The sequence below is a fragment of the Neodiprion pinetum genome, chromosome 1 (assembly GCF_021155775.2).
Source record: "Neodiprion pinetum isolate iyNeoPine1 chromosome 1, iyNeoPine1.2, whole genome shotgun sequence".
Lineage (NCBI taxonomy): Eukaryota > Metazoa > Arthropoda > Insecta > Hymenoptera > Diprionidae > Neodiprion > Neodiprion pinetum.
Window position 1 is genome coordinate 37792573 of NC_060232.1, and position 15347 is coordinate 37807919.

General features: G+C 37.4%; 1 protein-coding gene across 9 annotated transcripts in view; it reads left to right on the forward strand.

The window, feature by feature from the left end:
* Positions 1-5236: 5236 nt before the first annotated feature.
* Positions 5237-15347, forward strand: part of Ptp36E (protein tyrosine phosphatase 36E) — a 103750-nt gene continuing 93639 nt past the window's right edge. For 2 of the 9 annotated variants that reach the window (XM_069138094.1, XM_046613352.2), the window contains exons 1-2: positions 5237-5733; positions 7219-7850. The gene's annotated coding sequence lies outside the window, so the exon portion shown is untranslated. Of the gene's footprint in view, positions 5774-7218; positions 7851-15347 lie in introns of all 9 variants that reach the window. The other 7 variants (XM_069138095.1, XM_046613304.2, XM_046613316.2 and 4 more) reach the window with 7 other exon arrangements.

The window sequence follows — 15347 nt, forward strand, 5'->3', positions numbered from 1 at the left end:
TCCGTGCTTTTTCGTTTATACACGCCGTAGGCGAGAATATGTGTACGGAGGGGGCGAAATTAACCGAAATTAAATACATGTTTCCTCAAATTTACGTTATACGTACATGCCATCAAACTCCCTTGATATTGGATCCCCTGCGTATTATATTATACAATATTTATCATCCACGCACGCTGAAAACCTTCGATTATATCCCGGGAACCGTCACACGTATCGGGGTATAAATTTTTCAACCGCGTAAACAGAGCCTTTTTTTTTTTTTTTTTTTCTCATTCTACTCGAGACTGGGAGGCATGACCAAATATCAAGTGTCGTATTTTCTGCTCAAATTACGTCAAGTAGAGTGACACAAGTGAGTTATGAAAAGAGAAAACTTATTCCTCGAGCTGGGACCGCCTAAAATGTTTAGCAATCATATCACAACGAAGATTTCGGATTTATCCATATTTAGCAGCCTTTTATGTGATATCTTCGTTAATATTGCTCTAAACGGCGTGAAATTTGGTCAGAATCTTTGCTTTTTAACGAGAAACACGCGCACTAGAAGTCGATCCGAGTACGTTTGTAAGCCAGCCTTGTTTCAAATCTCTGGGATTACCAGATCCCGAACAGCTGACGCGAACCGATCGCGAAGGCATGCGAATGAAACTCTGATCATAGTTACGAAAATCTATTCTTCATTCCTGGGAAACGATAAAGAAGGAAAAAATAAAAAAATAAAAAAAAAAAAGAATGAAGTAAAATCGCAAAAATTTAGTGCAAAACTACGTTTTCCCCCGCAAGGTTGCTTGCCGTCCATGCGGTTACCCCCGCCGCGTATAACGCAAGGTGTTACAGATCACCCGAGGCGCGCGTAATGTCTTCGGCGTCGTTTGACCCAATTGGATCGACTCACGGGGCACCACGTTGGACGGTGAGGTGACATGCCGCGCGCACCGTCTCGGACAAGGTTAGAAGGTGACCCTGGCGCTTATAAATAGGCCCTGAGAGGGTCGGCGAGGTCCGGGAGGGCCGAGCAGGCTAAAGATCATCTCTCGTCGCCCGGCTTGCGGACGCTCACGAGAGTCAACCTTTCATCCTTTTTTCGTCCCCCCCCCTTTTTACTCAGGGTCCAGATGTGAGTCAGAACAGGGTAGATGCTCCGGGTAATTCGGCGCTAAGGAATTCCCGAAAAAACAAAAAGCTTGCAAATTGTTTGCAAGAATATATTTAAGACAGTTGGGTAGTGAATGTTGCAGTGACGTTGACAGGAGTTTTATCACCGAAATCATCGTCGGTACGATTGTAGGTATATAATTATATCTTATATTATATATATATATATTGGTATGTATATATAGCTGATATCATACCAATTTGAGCTTACTCTTGTCTTGTTTAATTGCCTTTGAATTGTATCTAAATCAATCACTTCTGTGATTATACGTGAATTGTTGAGTCATCCGTTGAATTATAGGCAATTCATTCGTAGTTTCATTCGTTTCAATTTACAGGGATATATCACGATGGGAGTGAAATTTCGTGTCCAATTTCCGGATGATATGTTCAGCAATCGTAATTACAGATTTAAAATATGTGACATTCGATCCGGAAAAACATTCGCAGCTAGAACGATTTTTGTCTGGTGGGTAAAAAAAAGATGAGCGGATTTTTGAACCAGTTCTTCGTAACTTTTGGCTCGAGACCGGCGAGCCCTTGATGTGTAACAAAATCAGATTCGGTAATCTTTTTGTCCGTATCGCTTGATCTGCTGCCGAGGCTCATCATCGGAGACTCTCCGCAGAGCTGATAACCGGGTAGATCCTTGCGTGGTGGGGGGGTTAAAAAGGTTGAAGGGATCTAAAGCGGTAGATTTGTCGTAGGATAAGAATTTTTTTTATACCGATCGTCGTGTTCGCCTCGACAATTTCGAGGTTGGCTTCTCCTTTCGCCTCTGATACAAGCAACTACGCGTTACGCAATATTGCAGTTAACCGGAAGCCCCGACGTATCCTTAAACGGATTTAATTTTTTTCTCCGCTAATTTTCAGCACGGATCTCTGACCCCAGTTTCCAGCTGCTTTGAGAGAGAAAGAGAGAGAGATTCTGCGGCTTGACCTTGTCGGCATGAATTCTGCAGACTATTGGCATTCCCGACCTGCGCCAAATTCCGCCTCGTTTATTCGATACTCGCCCTCTAATCCCTGCGCAGCAGATCCGATCTGTTTACACATTTTGAGATATTACTACGTGATGTAATTTTCCGGGAATACTTCATCCCCGGGGAAATTAATCGAGTTTAATGTCCGATAAGCGGCCTGATATATGTATGTATAATATATATACTGAAATGGAACAGTTCAGCCTTGCGAACCCCGCTCAAAGTAATCAGGCGATTGGTTTTTGCGCCATCCGGTTGCCCCGTCGTGATATTCGCTAGTTCCTTGCACGAAGAAATGAATAGTCTTCTGTGGTATATACAGTATACTGTGTAACAAAGAGGCAAACTCGGTATTTTCGGGCCGAGCGTAAGTTTGCAATACGAGTCGTAGGCGAGCCGAAGATGAATATTGCGAATACGCGAGGCGAAAAGACCGTTGCCTCCTTGTTGCAGACGTTTCTTTTTATAAAAAGAGTACGTTACGCGTTTTTTCACGAAGCACGAAATTGAGGTTAGGGTTGCGTAATGTCAGATTCGTTCGCGACAGCGCATGCGCGAAGTGCGGAAAATACCACCTTTAACTCCTAGTACTTAAAAGTGGTATTTTCTGTACTCCGCGCATGCGCATTCGCAGACTCACTCGACTGTCGTAGAAACGGGTAATTTTTGTACGGAAAACACGCATTGAAAAACCCGTGAAACATTCTCGCGTTATGTAAAAATATATAAATACAAGATTCCTGGTTTTCTAGTCTTCTATAAATTCGTAATACACAAGTTTCGATACGAAATCTACGTGAGGCACTCCAGGCGGGCTTAGGATTAAAAGTTTTGATATCTGATCCGATATTTTTTAGATTTAAAAATGGCGCCCAAAGACATGTTGATTTTCAAAAATCACAAATAAAACTAAATTACTCGCAAGAATTTAACGAAAAAAAATAGAGTGCCTTTTAGAGTTGAACGACAATTTACAAAATCGCGGACAAAATTCAAGAGGCGAGGATCAGACTCTGTTGGATTTGGCGTGGAATGCCCGATAGATAATATAATACCGCGGGGAAGGTTTCTGATGGAAAGCTTGTCAATCACTACTCCTTTCACCGTGTTTGCGGAATTCTATAAGTCCGAGGGAAACGGGGATTTTCTCATCCCTTACCTACCGACTTCTCGTGCGGGGGGTTTTAAATTTCCTCAAAAGTCACGAGCAGACATCCTCTTGTCTTTTGATAGAACTCGTTTTATGCCTCAAGCAACAATTCATCGCGGTAATTTAAGCGAAACTCTAAAGAAATGCGCTCCATCCGGAGTGCGTAGAATCGGTTAAATTAAATGAAATTAAATAATCCAACAGTCGGAACGTGCACGTGTATCACCTTTGGCGTGGGTGGTATTCACTAAATATTCGCGCCATTATTATCAGCATCCGAAAGTCATCCACCTTCTTAAAAGCTTAGCTTCCAGAGCTCGACGTTGTTTAGCATAACTCAAAAGCGGTTGATTCTCGTCATCGTTTTTACAAAAATGAACTGAAAATCTTTGCGAAAAGAATTTTTTCTGCGAAACTTGTCGAGAAACTTTGACATCGTGTGTTGGAAACTACATAAAAACAAAAAAAAAATCTTGTTCACAGTTTTGAACAATGAAGAAATCACCATTCCGTAACTCAAGTTGGAATGACTTTTGAGCTATTGATAATGAGTTTGGGGATTTTAGAAAAATCTTTATTATTTTATATATTTTTAATTTGATGCTCGCTGTATTATTCGAAAAAAAACTAATTAATAATTATACGTCATTGCTATGGTGGCAAATGAAAATGTAATAGTCGAGAACTTGACACTTTAAAGAAAAACAAAAAAAATGCGGTGCGAACCTCTATGGAATATTTTTTCGTATCAATATGACACTATTTTATGTCAGTCTAATAAGAATGACGAAAAACAAGCCATTTTCGATCAAGTCGATTATTTTTCAAACTCGATTGTTTTTTTCTTGAATAGGTAAAGTATAAGTTATTATCATTGTCTTACTTACGAAGAACCTATTTCACATAATAAGTGAAAGATAAATGAATATTTTCACCTTATATTGAAAGATATTTTGCATGAAACTATAAATTATCAAAAACCTTTCCGCTATTAAGACGACATACTGAGAAAAATTTCATTCGTTACAGTAACGAGAAAAGTTCAGTAAAACAGGCGTCGTTAAAAAAACTGTTTCAACATTGTTGGAATTACGAAAAACGATGTAAGCCTAACCATTTTGCGCTATCGTCGATTCTTTTTTGGCAATTGCAACGCAAAATCAGTTTGTGGGGTTTACTCTACTTTTTTAGTTAAACAAGGCATTAACGTCAATTTATTCTTGCACAAGCACTAAATTTTCGCAACGGTTGCAAGAAAATCTAGCAACAGTGATCGTAATGAGAAAGAATAGTAACAGATACCAGACTTTCCGGTAAGAGCTAGAAAACTAATTTTCATTTTCTACCTAGAACTATATTTTTCGACCGTGGTAAAAAATGAAAATAGTTAAGGACCGAGCGGTAACCGGAACTAAGAATTTAAAAATTTGATCTTCTCATGCACCGTTTCAAAAAACTAATTAATATTTACCGATTCAATCGAGTCGTGTTCGATTATTTTTTCGGACCAAATTAATGGCTCAGTGGCCATCGCTGCAATCTAACACAACCTTTGGCCCATCGAACTCTGTCCGACGATCAAATTCCGAATTGTCGAGAAAAAATGCTTCTCTCGTCGTCGACACCGGCAATTATTTACATCCTACGCTAACCAGATCCGAAAAATGTAATCCGAATGACGATTTATTCTCTCCTCGCCGATTTCGAGCTTGCGATTCGTCCCCTGACCGAGCTTGCACCCTCGGGCACGGGGGCACGTCGTCGACCCCCGGATAAGAAGAGTCGTCGTCGTCGTCGTCGTTGTCGGCGGCGGCGCCGTGCCACGCCCTCGCAAAGTGTCCGGCGTCGCGACGCCGCCGCCCCGCACCCTCACACTTCGTTCGCCGCGGCGGTGAACGCCTGCAAGCTCGAATCTCCGAAGCCAGTTCGAAGCCAGCCTCACGGCGGACAACAGCGTCGAAGCCGACCGCACGCGCCGCATTTCGAACCCGCAAAATCCCTGATACAAGAAGTGGAAAACCCCGCGCGGTCCGAGAGTCGCCCTTAACTTTCAACCCTTGTTTTAATTTTCCTCCATCCCCTCTAAAATCAAACCTCACCTTTCGAGACATACTTTTTTTTCCACCTTTCGCACGATCTTTTTTCCGATCCTCTCCTCGTCCACCCACCAACCCCTCACCCCTCCCCCTCCCCACCCTTTCTTCCATCTTCCACGATTTTTCACCCCGACGTTACGACTGTCGTTTCTCTTTTTCTTTTTTACTTTCACTTATCCCAACGAGAATCGCAGGGTGCGTCGCGTAGCTGTGCAGTGAATTGTGCCGCTGGGTTTTATTTGTAATATATTTGTTTACCTGTTCGATTAATGAAAAATAAATACCTAATTACAATATTAAATTATAGTTTAAGTGTACCACCGATTTTAGACCGTAATTCGATGGTAAAATTTTCTTCGGCATCCACCTGCAAAAACTATCGTTGTAATATCACTTGTCCGATTATCAACTGTTTCATCGATCTCATTCAGAATCCACTACAGCGCAGTTTTTTTTGTATTGTAAATTGCACATTCTGCAGAGAAAGTATATATAGATATTTTTTTTTTCCCTCAAACTCGGTGATACAATTACCGAAGCTGTTTAGGTTTGTTGAAATTTCTTTTCGATTGTCGACTCGGTTCCTTTTCTTTTTTTTTTTTTTTTTTTTCCCTTCCGAGTTTCAAATATCTTCGGAAAAGTAGCTTTCGTACACATGCCGAACATAGAAGGAATTTGGGTTTCTTTTTTCTCGTCGAGATATCAACCAAACGAATACTTTGTTCGGGTTAGATATCATCGAATATTTTTTTTACCATGCTTGTAATATCCGCAGCAGGAGAAAAATGATTCTTCTAAATTTTCCTCTTCGTAGTCACGATACGAAATATTTTTCAAAAACTTTTTTTCGAAACCAAAACCGGCTCACATCGCTGTGTTACGATCGATCTTTCACTTTCGTTTTACAAGCTGCGACGATTCGTCGACAACCGAAGAATTGAAAAATGAGATTCGTTAAGTCCGAATCTCTTCCCCCGTGTCAGTGATTATTTTTTCATTAGCCATGAAAAGTCGGGTGAGAATCTCGGGGAAAAAAATAATTGCGATGCAATAAAATCCATGGCTATTCTCGTCTGCGAAAAAGAAAAAAAAAACGAGACAGAGAGAGAGAGAGAGAGGAAAAAAAAACAGCCAGCAGTCGTTTCTGAGCTTAATGAAAATGAGAGAAGAAGAAGTTTGAACCAAAGAAATGGAAAAAAAAAAAAAAAAGAAAACTATTACCACCGAGAAACGACAAGAGAGAGAAAAAAAACCGTTTAAGATACACACAGTTTGAAATGTATAAGAACCAGGTCACGCAGTCGAAAAACAAATCCGACGTTCCATTCACCGGTTCATTCATACTTACGCGGATGAATTTAAAAAAGAAGAGAAGAACCATGACCATCGGTCGTTTTTCGATTATATATCGATGAGATGACTCATCGCCTGAACCGCGAGATGTGTTTATTATCTTTTCTTCGCCCCGTCTTATGTAGATCAAGTTTGTTCTTCCCGATACATTTACGCTTAATCAGAGTATATTACACGATGCAGGGTTATATAGATCGCGTGGTATTGAAAATTTTTCACGATTTTTCATCCGACACTTCGTGCATAGTGAGCATCTTTGTCACGGGCAAAAAAATTTACGAGATTTTTTTAATAAAATTACGACTTTCAACTTATTCGAGTATGTCAAACTTATCGGATACAATAAATTCGCCCGTGTGATTTCAGTGAGACGAAATATTGACGTTTTGGTTTTTTTTTTTCTCATTTCCCAGCTGCGAATTTTGGAATGATTATTGCGTTGTATTATTAATATGCATATGTTTTACGAATAATAGCTAGTCGATTGAAAGGATAAAGAGAAAGGATGCTCGACACACGGACTTCTTGATATTTCGTACAATGAGAACCGAACAGTATAACTTGTAATATCGTATCGAGTATCAGCGCTGATTGATACATTGTTTTCAAGATAAAAATTGAATTGTAAAAAGTTTGTGTGAAAGCTATCGGAGTGTGTTTGGTATATTATCAATTACTCGTACGGACATTTTCACGTCCTCTTCGCAGTTTCGTTTTCATACACTACACGTGTTCGCGTATTGATAAATCGTAATAATAATAACAACAATAATATTAATAATAATACATTGGTGAACAATCGCAAAATATTATTTCCATTCACTTGCCATTGTTATAATCTGACTAAAAAAACAAAAGAAAGAAAGAAAGAAAGAAAGAAAGAAAATTAAACGTACATTAAAATAAAAAGTGAAATGCAATTTTTTTTTTTTTTTTAATAGTTTCAACGTTCCTCTGGCGCTTAAAAAATTGAAATCTAAGTGATATTGTTGTACGTTATTCGTCCGGCTGTTGGGTCCAGAGATCGGCGAAGGGAAAGTGAATATTACAACAAACAGTGCATATAATCCAGTGCAGATTTGGGAGGATCAAGTTCGTCGCCGAAAAAGTGAGTAAAGCTTTTTTGAAACAACGAAACAGAGCGGAATAAAAACAAAAAAAAAAAAAACGAAAGCACTGTATGGTGTTAAAATATCGCTGCATTGCAACGGAAATCTGGGTGTATTCTGTTTTTATATTTTCTTTCGAAACGAGCTTGCAATGAGAAGGAATGCCGTGCCATTCCAAATTGTTAAGCTTCGCCCGTAATCTCCTGGCTACGTATACGTATAAACAAGTGTATAACTGGGAAAATATGCAACGGTCGAGTCGTAAAATTGCACGCGAAGTCTGCGATTCCATTCGTGTTTCTTGATTTTGCGATTTTTAAGACCGTGTAAAATCAATTAGATTCACGAAAAAAAAAAACGAGAATCAGGGCTTGCAAAGTGAAATTTAAGTTCATAGCATTTTTTTTCTCATCGTAAAAAGAAACTGAAATTTGTATCGTGAAATAAAAAACGTTCATTTCTGGATAATTTTCGACAGATTTATATTCGTAAATGTAAATATTTCGTAGTTTATACATTTTGTTTTTTTTTTTTCCGATCAAGTTCACATTTGATTTGTGAACAGATCGTTTTTGTTTTTCAAACGATGCGCGAGGCCGTTTATTATAACCGTTGACAATTAATCGTCACACAACGTTCTTCTGATCAACCGAGATACTAATTGAAAAGGGGAAAAATTCATCGAAGGAAATTCGTGAATGAATTTATTTGAAAAAGAAAACGAGCTATCGATACAAGTTACGTGATCAAATTGTACGAATCGTTCGTGTTTGACAAAAAGAAGGAAAGAATGATACAACAATGCAGATGCAATGATGTAACTTCGCTTTGATGATTAATCGCGAAAAGGTTTTTTTTTTTTCAATATTTGATACTCGTATTTTTTAAATATTATATCTTGTATAATCGACGAGCTTATTGTTTAACTAAATTGTACTTGACCGTAGAATTTAGACGCCTTAGTCACAGCTATTTACCTTTCGTCTGGTCATTAATTTTTCTTTTACCATTTTTTCATCCATACTGTGTAATACATGCACACATGTCAGGGCGTTTCATAAAAATGGCACCCCTTAAAAAGATTGTTACGGTTGAAATAAAAAGCTTCTGGCAAAAGATGAGCGTTCTACGTTACATAGAAGATCGCGCTCAGTTGATTTTCACTTTTACGAATTTTTTTCTTTTTCAATTTACGAAGTGTCGCGAATAAAATTGTTGTTCTATCGATCACATCAATCACAATATCGATTCACGTCACAAAGAGGACACACGATTGTAATATCAAGTTTCCAGTTGATATTTGAGAAGCGTATCTGACGATATTTTCATTATTAATTCAATCTCGCAAAATAGTTGTAATTTAATATGAACTTTTAATTTAGGAAAATAAGATTTCCGGATGATATATCGTGTTACGGATCGTGATCTTTGGGCTGAACGTAAATGTCAGGAATGAAATCATAATTAAAGTGCTACAACGTGTTTCATCGCAAATTAAAAAAAATGTGAAAAATAAGAAGAGTGAAAAATCAATTGAACGCGATCTTCCACCTAACGTAGAATGCTATTATTTTCAAAATATTCACTTCTTGAGGGGCGTCACGGTAGAAAATCATAGATTGTTATTTTCCGTAACACCTACAGTAAAAACGTCGAAAAAAATTCCCTAAACAAAAATTGACCAACCTTACGCTATACATATATATATATATATTTATACGTAACGCATCGTATTATTCTAGGATGAATTTTGGTCGCACTATTGAACAAAACTTGCGAGGAATTTCGTTTTTTAAAAAAGTAAAGTGTGTCGCGGGCATATTTAAGCATTGCGGATGAATAAATTCAGCCCGGCGAAGAAAACGTTTTGTTGTGACAATTGTGACACCTTGGTTTACGCCTGGCGAGCTTTCGCCAGCAGCCGGGCTTGGCATGAACTATGCTTATTATTAAACACGTGCCTTATGCACGAATATATGCCAGAGCTGGGCACCTGAAATGCCTGAGTATCTGCACGTCTATGTGTATGTGTATATATATATATATATAACATTCACAGCATCCGAGTGACTGGATTCTAAAAGCTAGAGAGCCTAGAGTCTAGACGTTATATATCCGTTTTCAGAGAACTGCGTCGAGAAGAAGAAAAACCCGATTTCCAATATCGCGGAGCCAATTTTAATGGGGTAACTTCGGTTCGTTAGACTTTTGTTTTTTTTTCCAAAAATATTCCACGCGGATCGTTTCAGGCGATTATTTTTCAATTTTTTTTTTTTTTTATTGATTCTTAATTAATTTTTTTTATTGGCTACATGTACTGAAAATTGGAGCCTTATAATTTGTTAATTACTCGATGAAACGAAATCGAGTCAATTTAAGTTAGATTCTGTAATTTAAAATCATGAGAAGTCGCACCAAGTCACTAAAGGCTGACTGAAGTTTCTGGAAAACTTTAAAAAGCCTGACAATGTCGTCTAAATTCAAGCGATGTCACTTCAAGTTGTTTGTCTTCACTCAAATTCACTCCGTTCAATTGATCTCTTGAAATGATTCCTTTATTTGCCGTTCCTGCAGTCCGTTGCTCAACAAAAATCAGGATCAAACACAGTGGAAAAGGTTAGAATTATTTCTTCTCCAGTCGAGACTTGATCGAATCGTAGAAACGCTCTTTGCGATTTTGATTTGATGTTTCTTATTCCCATTTCCTCTTCTTTTCATTGCTCAACGGTCAGACACGTTTTTTACGTACACTTCGTAACTCGTTGTTCGATATATTTACGTACCTGTTGTACACGTATGTATAAGTTATAAACAAGAAAGAAAAAAAAAAAAAACATTCACACCCTTTACAAACACAATCGTGACATTCGATATTCCATTTTGTTGCCTTATTTTCCGTTATTTTCCGCCTCGGTAAAAAATACGTTCAAATAATTCGCAAAATACGCGCATGAATATTGAACAATTAACAAATAAATCTGTCGGTTTTATAATCCAGGGGAATGAAAATTTGGATCAGACTTTTGATCAGAACCTTTCGCAATCCACGCGGTAATTTCTTTCGTTTCTTTTTTTTTTATTTTATTTTTTTTTTTTTTTAAATTCACAAACGACGGAAAAAATAAAATCTGCGCAGAAAGGAAAAATCAGTAAGACGGAAAAAGTACAAGTATATAAAAATACACGGCAACCAAACTCCCATTATCCTTTTCCGGTTATGGGGATCGTTACTTCCGTTATTTCGCATCATTTCTTTCCCCCCCATAAACACACGTGTGCGTATATTCATCCTCCTCCGTATGATTCCCTTTTTTCGTCGCCGAATAATATCGCAAATTTTTCTACACAGGGTTGCGAAAATGCGAAACGAAATTCCCAAAAATAGTTGCGAACGCGGCCGACGTGCAAGGGAATAAAAATAAATAACGCGAAAGAAAACGAAAAATAATAAAAGGCGAGAGGCGAAATTGGCCTGCCAACGGAGAATTTTCACCATTAATCTTCGCTTTGCGTAATTTAACCTTCGGAGTGTCCATCGGTCCATGAATACACCGGTCAAAGAGAGAGCCTAATTGCCCTCCTCCTCTGTCGCGATCTTCGTATATTCCGCATCACTCTAAAATTGCGGTCGATTTTCATCCAGACTCTTTCGTCGTTCCAAGTTTTGAGAAAATCTTCGTCAATCGAGCTTCCGAATTTTATTTGTCCGAACGGATGCGAAATGCGCGGAGCGTGGCGTTTCAACTTCCGGAGCTTAACACGTTCCGCGATAAATTTCAGAGTGCAGAGCGCGTTTAAAACTAGGTATATTCATTCTCTAAGAATCGAGAAAAGCTCTGCGTCAGTGCTCAGCTTTCAAGCTTTTACTTTTCGAGCCGAGTCGGCAGAGTGAATTTACTATTTTTGTTGCAACGTTCCGATTTATCCGAGGCTTTCTTCCTACTTTCGTTAATCGATGCGAAACTGATAAAATCACTGTCACGTCATTATCGAATCACAAATTGCCTTGTGTATTCGAGAATATGGAAACTCACGTAATGCTTTGTGCAAACTTTGCTCCATTTTCGAGATAAACTTGTGTTATTAATTTTTCTTTTTTTTTTTCTTTTTATTTTTTTCAACGATCTTCACGAATTAAAGATACATTCGGCAGTCCAAATAAATTTACACATCTGCGATCAGTTTCGAAGGATAATCGATACGTCACACCGAGATGCTTGAACAAGGGATTAATCCTGCCTGGATGATTACGCCTGTTATTCAAATGTTCAGCAAATTTGGGGAGGAAACGATGATATGTCCGGTATATCGGACAGCTGGTAGTTCGACGGTTGTACGCAAATCGTATCGCAACCGATCCTGGATTCGATTTCGAAACCTTGCAACTTGACACGGAGCATCTCAAAAATATCCCCTGTATCAAAGTTGGAGGAATAAATTTTTTTTACACACGACCATAACGAAACGTCGGACAATTTTCAAGATCAATTTCACGGAGCGCAGGATTTATTTATTTCTTTTATTTATTTATTTTTTTTTTTTTTTCCACAAAAAAAAACTACCTTGTATAATTTATTTGTCTTTACATGTTTCGTTCTATTATTGTCATCGACATTTCTGAATGTGTAGGAAAAATTTTCCACGCAACTTGACAATTACTTACTTAAAATTTCGAAGAAAGAAAAAAGAGAAAACTACAAGGGATGATTTTGTGCAAACATTTGCACAATCGAATTACATATTCGTCGTTCTTTCATTGTTTTCGACAATTCAGTCCAACTGGTGTGTTAGGAATATAAATCGAATTTCACGCGTCTTACATTGTATGGTGTATTCTGTTAAACGACGTCCCAGCACTTTCGAATCGGGGCTGTATAATATACATCATCTTATTCTGTCCTCACGTTCGCACGTAATAACCAGCCAATAACCGTCTGGCAAGAGTCTGAATTCACGTACATACGTACTTGTTGTATAACAGCCTAGTGTATGTACAACGCGCACGTATGTTTTATACACATATATGTATATATGTATATGTATATGCGTTGTACATGGAAGAGAGACACGGCTGATTATCAACTCCGCGCTAAGTACAGTTCGTACTTCACGGTTTCTCTGTGCACTATGTATAATATACGTGTACCTACATATGTACGTGTATATACACGCATATAAAGCGACAGGATTGTACGTGACTCGGATAGAATCGAGTTATTTCATCCAGCGCCTGTATATATATACATATATATATATATATACACCGTAATGCGGGAAATGTAACTGGAGCAAGTTTTGCGATCGAACGAATTGCAACAATGATCGCAGAACCGAATGGTCGCGAAAAACTTTCGGGTAGTTCCAAAGGGTAGCGAGTATAAAAATGCAACAATAATCTGAAGGTGGAACAGAAAGAGAGAGAGAGAGAGAAAAAAGAAATGAATTTTAAACAACAATAAAAGCAATACGAACACGTCTGTAATGTATTTTATTGTATTATTACATACAAGCTAATCATTGGCCTCACTTCAACGTGCTTTCCGATATTTTGTATAATTCTATTTTCGAACTTTTCAAACTTGCAGTCGCGTGGCTAGTTATTTTTTTTTTTATTTTTTTTTTTTTTTAATTCTCTCCACATCATACGTTTGCCTCTCTATTTCTCTTCGCGTTTCGTTCAAACATTCGATATCAAATTCGACCGGTTTGTAACCGGTAATAAGTTGTTGTTGTATTTTTTTTTTCTCTCTCATTTATCGAAGCTCAAACTTCACAACAAAGGCGACCGTGTTTTTTCCGCAGGTTGGCAATTTTTACTAATTTCTGAATAACATTTAACCCCTACGGTATTCTCAAAATAGAAATAACCGTGAAAATAAATTGCTTACATGGACGTGCATGCGTGTGTATATACTAGTAACATGTAAGTGCAGGAATTTCGAATAATTATGACAATTAATTATTTTTATTGTCAATATCATCATCATCATCATCATCATCATTATTATTATTATTATTATTATTATTATAGAAGCTGGAGCATTTAATCGGTGATTCGATAATTGATAAACTTTGATTAAAGGCTATATTGTTCCGACAACTATTCCAGTAATATCTTGATTATAATACCTTGCCCGCTAATAGAAGCTATACCAAAACCCGGACGTGGGTCGCGATATAAACCCCTCCAAGATTATTAACACACCGCTAACCTCCGCGTAATGAGCAGAGTAAGGTGAACACGCGGCATCGATAGAATGATAGATAAAAATAATAATAAACTGCAAGACAAAAAACAACGAGAAAAATTGAGTAAAAGAGGTATCGTTGAAAAAAACTGTTTGAATGTCGTTGGAATTACGAAAAACGAGGTACGCCTGACCATTTTGCGCTATTGTAAGAATAGTAACGGATACGAGATTTTTTGGTTACAGCTAGAAAACTAATTTTCATTTTCTACCTAGAACTATATTTTTCGATTGCGGTAAAAAAATGAAAATAGTTAAGGACCGAGCGGTAATCGGAAATAAAAGTTTCTCTCAGTGCACTGCACATATACCGAGTAGTGAATCAAAATCTTAATCGTAATTGTCATGATACGTTTTTCGCATTTTTGAATAATTATTTTTAGGGAATAAATTAAAATCGTTCCGTACTCTCTTCGGTATTAAATAATTATTCGAAAGCACTATTGTCATTGCTTAATCTATTCACTGTAATTGTATTTTACGTTTCACGTTATTTTTAAGGAAAGTTTTGCACAAAGTTACCGTTCCATTATATTATCTGCGAGATATACAGCGCGATGTTGACACTGTCGAAGATAATTAACATATTGTTATTATTATTATCATTATTATATAAGAAGGGAAATATTGATTTGCGTTTGAAGTTTTCGAAAAAATCGAAAAGCCCGAAGAATCGTCCGTAATTCGGTGCGTTATGAAAACTTTCTTGCCGTTATATGGAATTATTATTTTTATTGTTGTTGTTGTTAAAACTAATTCGCAATCTTATAGGTGCATGTATATATTTTAGTTACGCTCTGTGTTCCGGTTTAAGGCTGATTGTATTCACGCAGCTTCCGGTTACCAACGATATTTGTTTTTTTATTCGTCGGTTGTTTTTCTTGTGAATTCGGTAATAAAATACCATACTTTGAGCTGGTTAAATTTTTTTTCCAACTCCACCTGTGAAATTGGAAATTTTAGGAAATCGTTTGTCTGGCAAAGGAGTATTTTTGAGAATTTTGACAGATTTTTTTTTTTTTGAGCATCGGAATGAAGGTAATATTGTTTTGTTTTCTTGTGTCACGTATTCTGAGAGTATTATATGTATATTTATCGTGTCGTGGAAAATTTATCACGTACTGTATTAAGAAGGGAAAAAATTGACGAATCTAGTTTTATAACATTTTTTTTTATCATACCGTCATTAATATTACAAGGATTGACGATAACGTTGAACTGTAAAATTTTCCGTGCTAAAAATTTTTA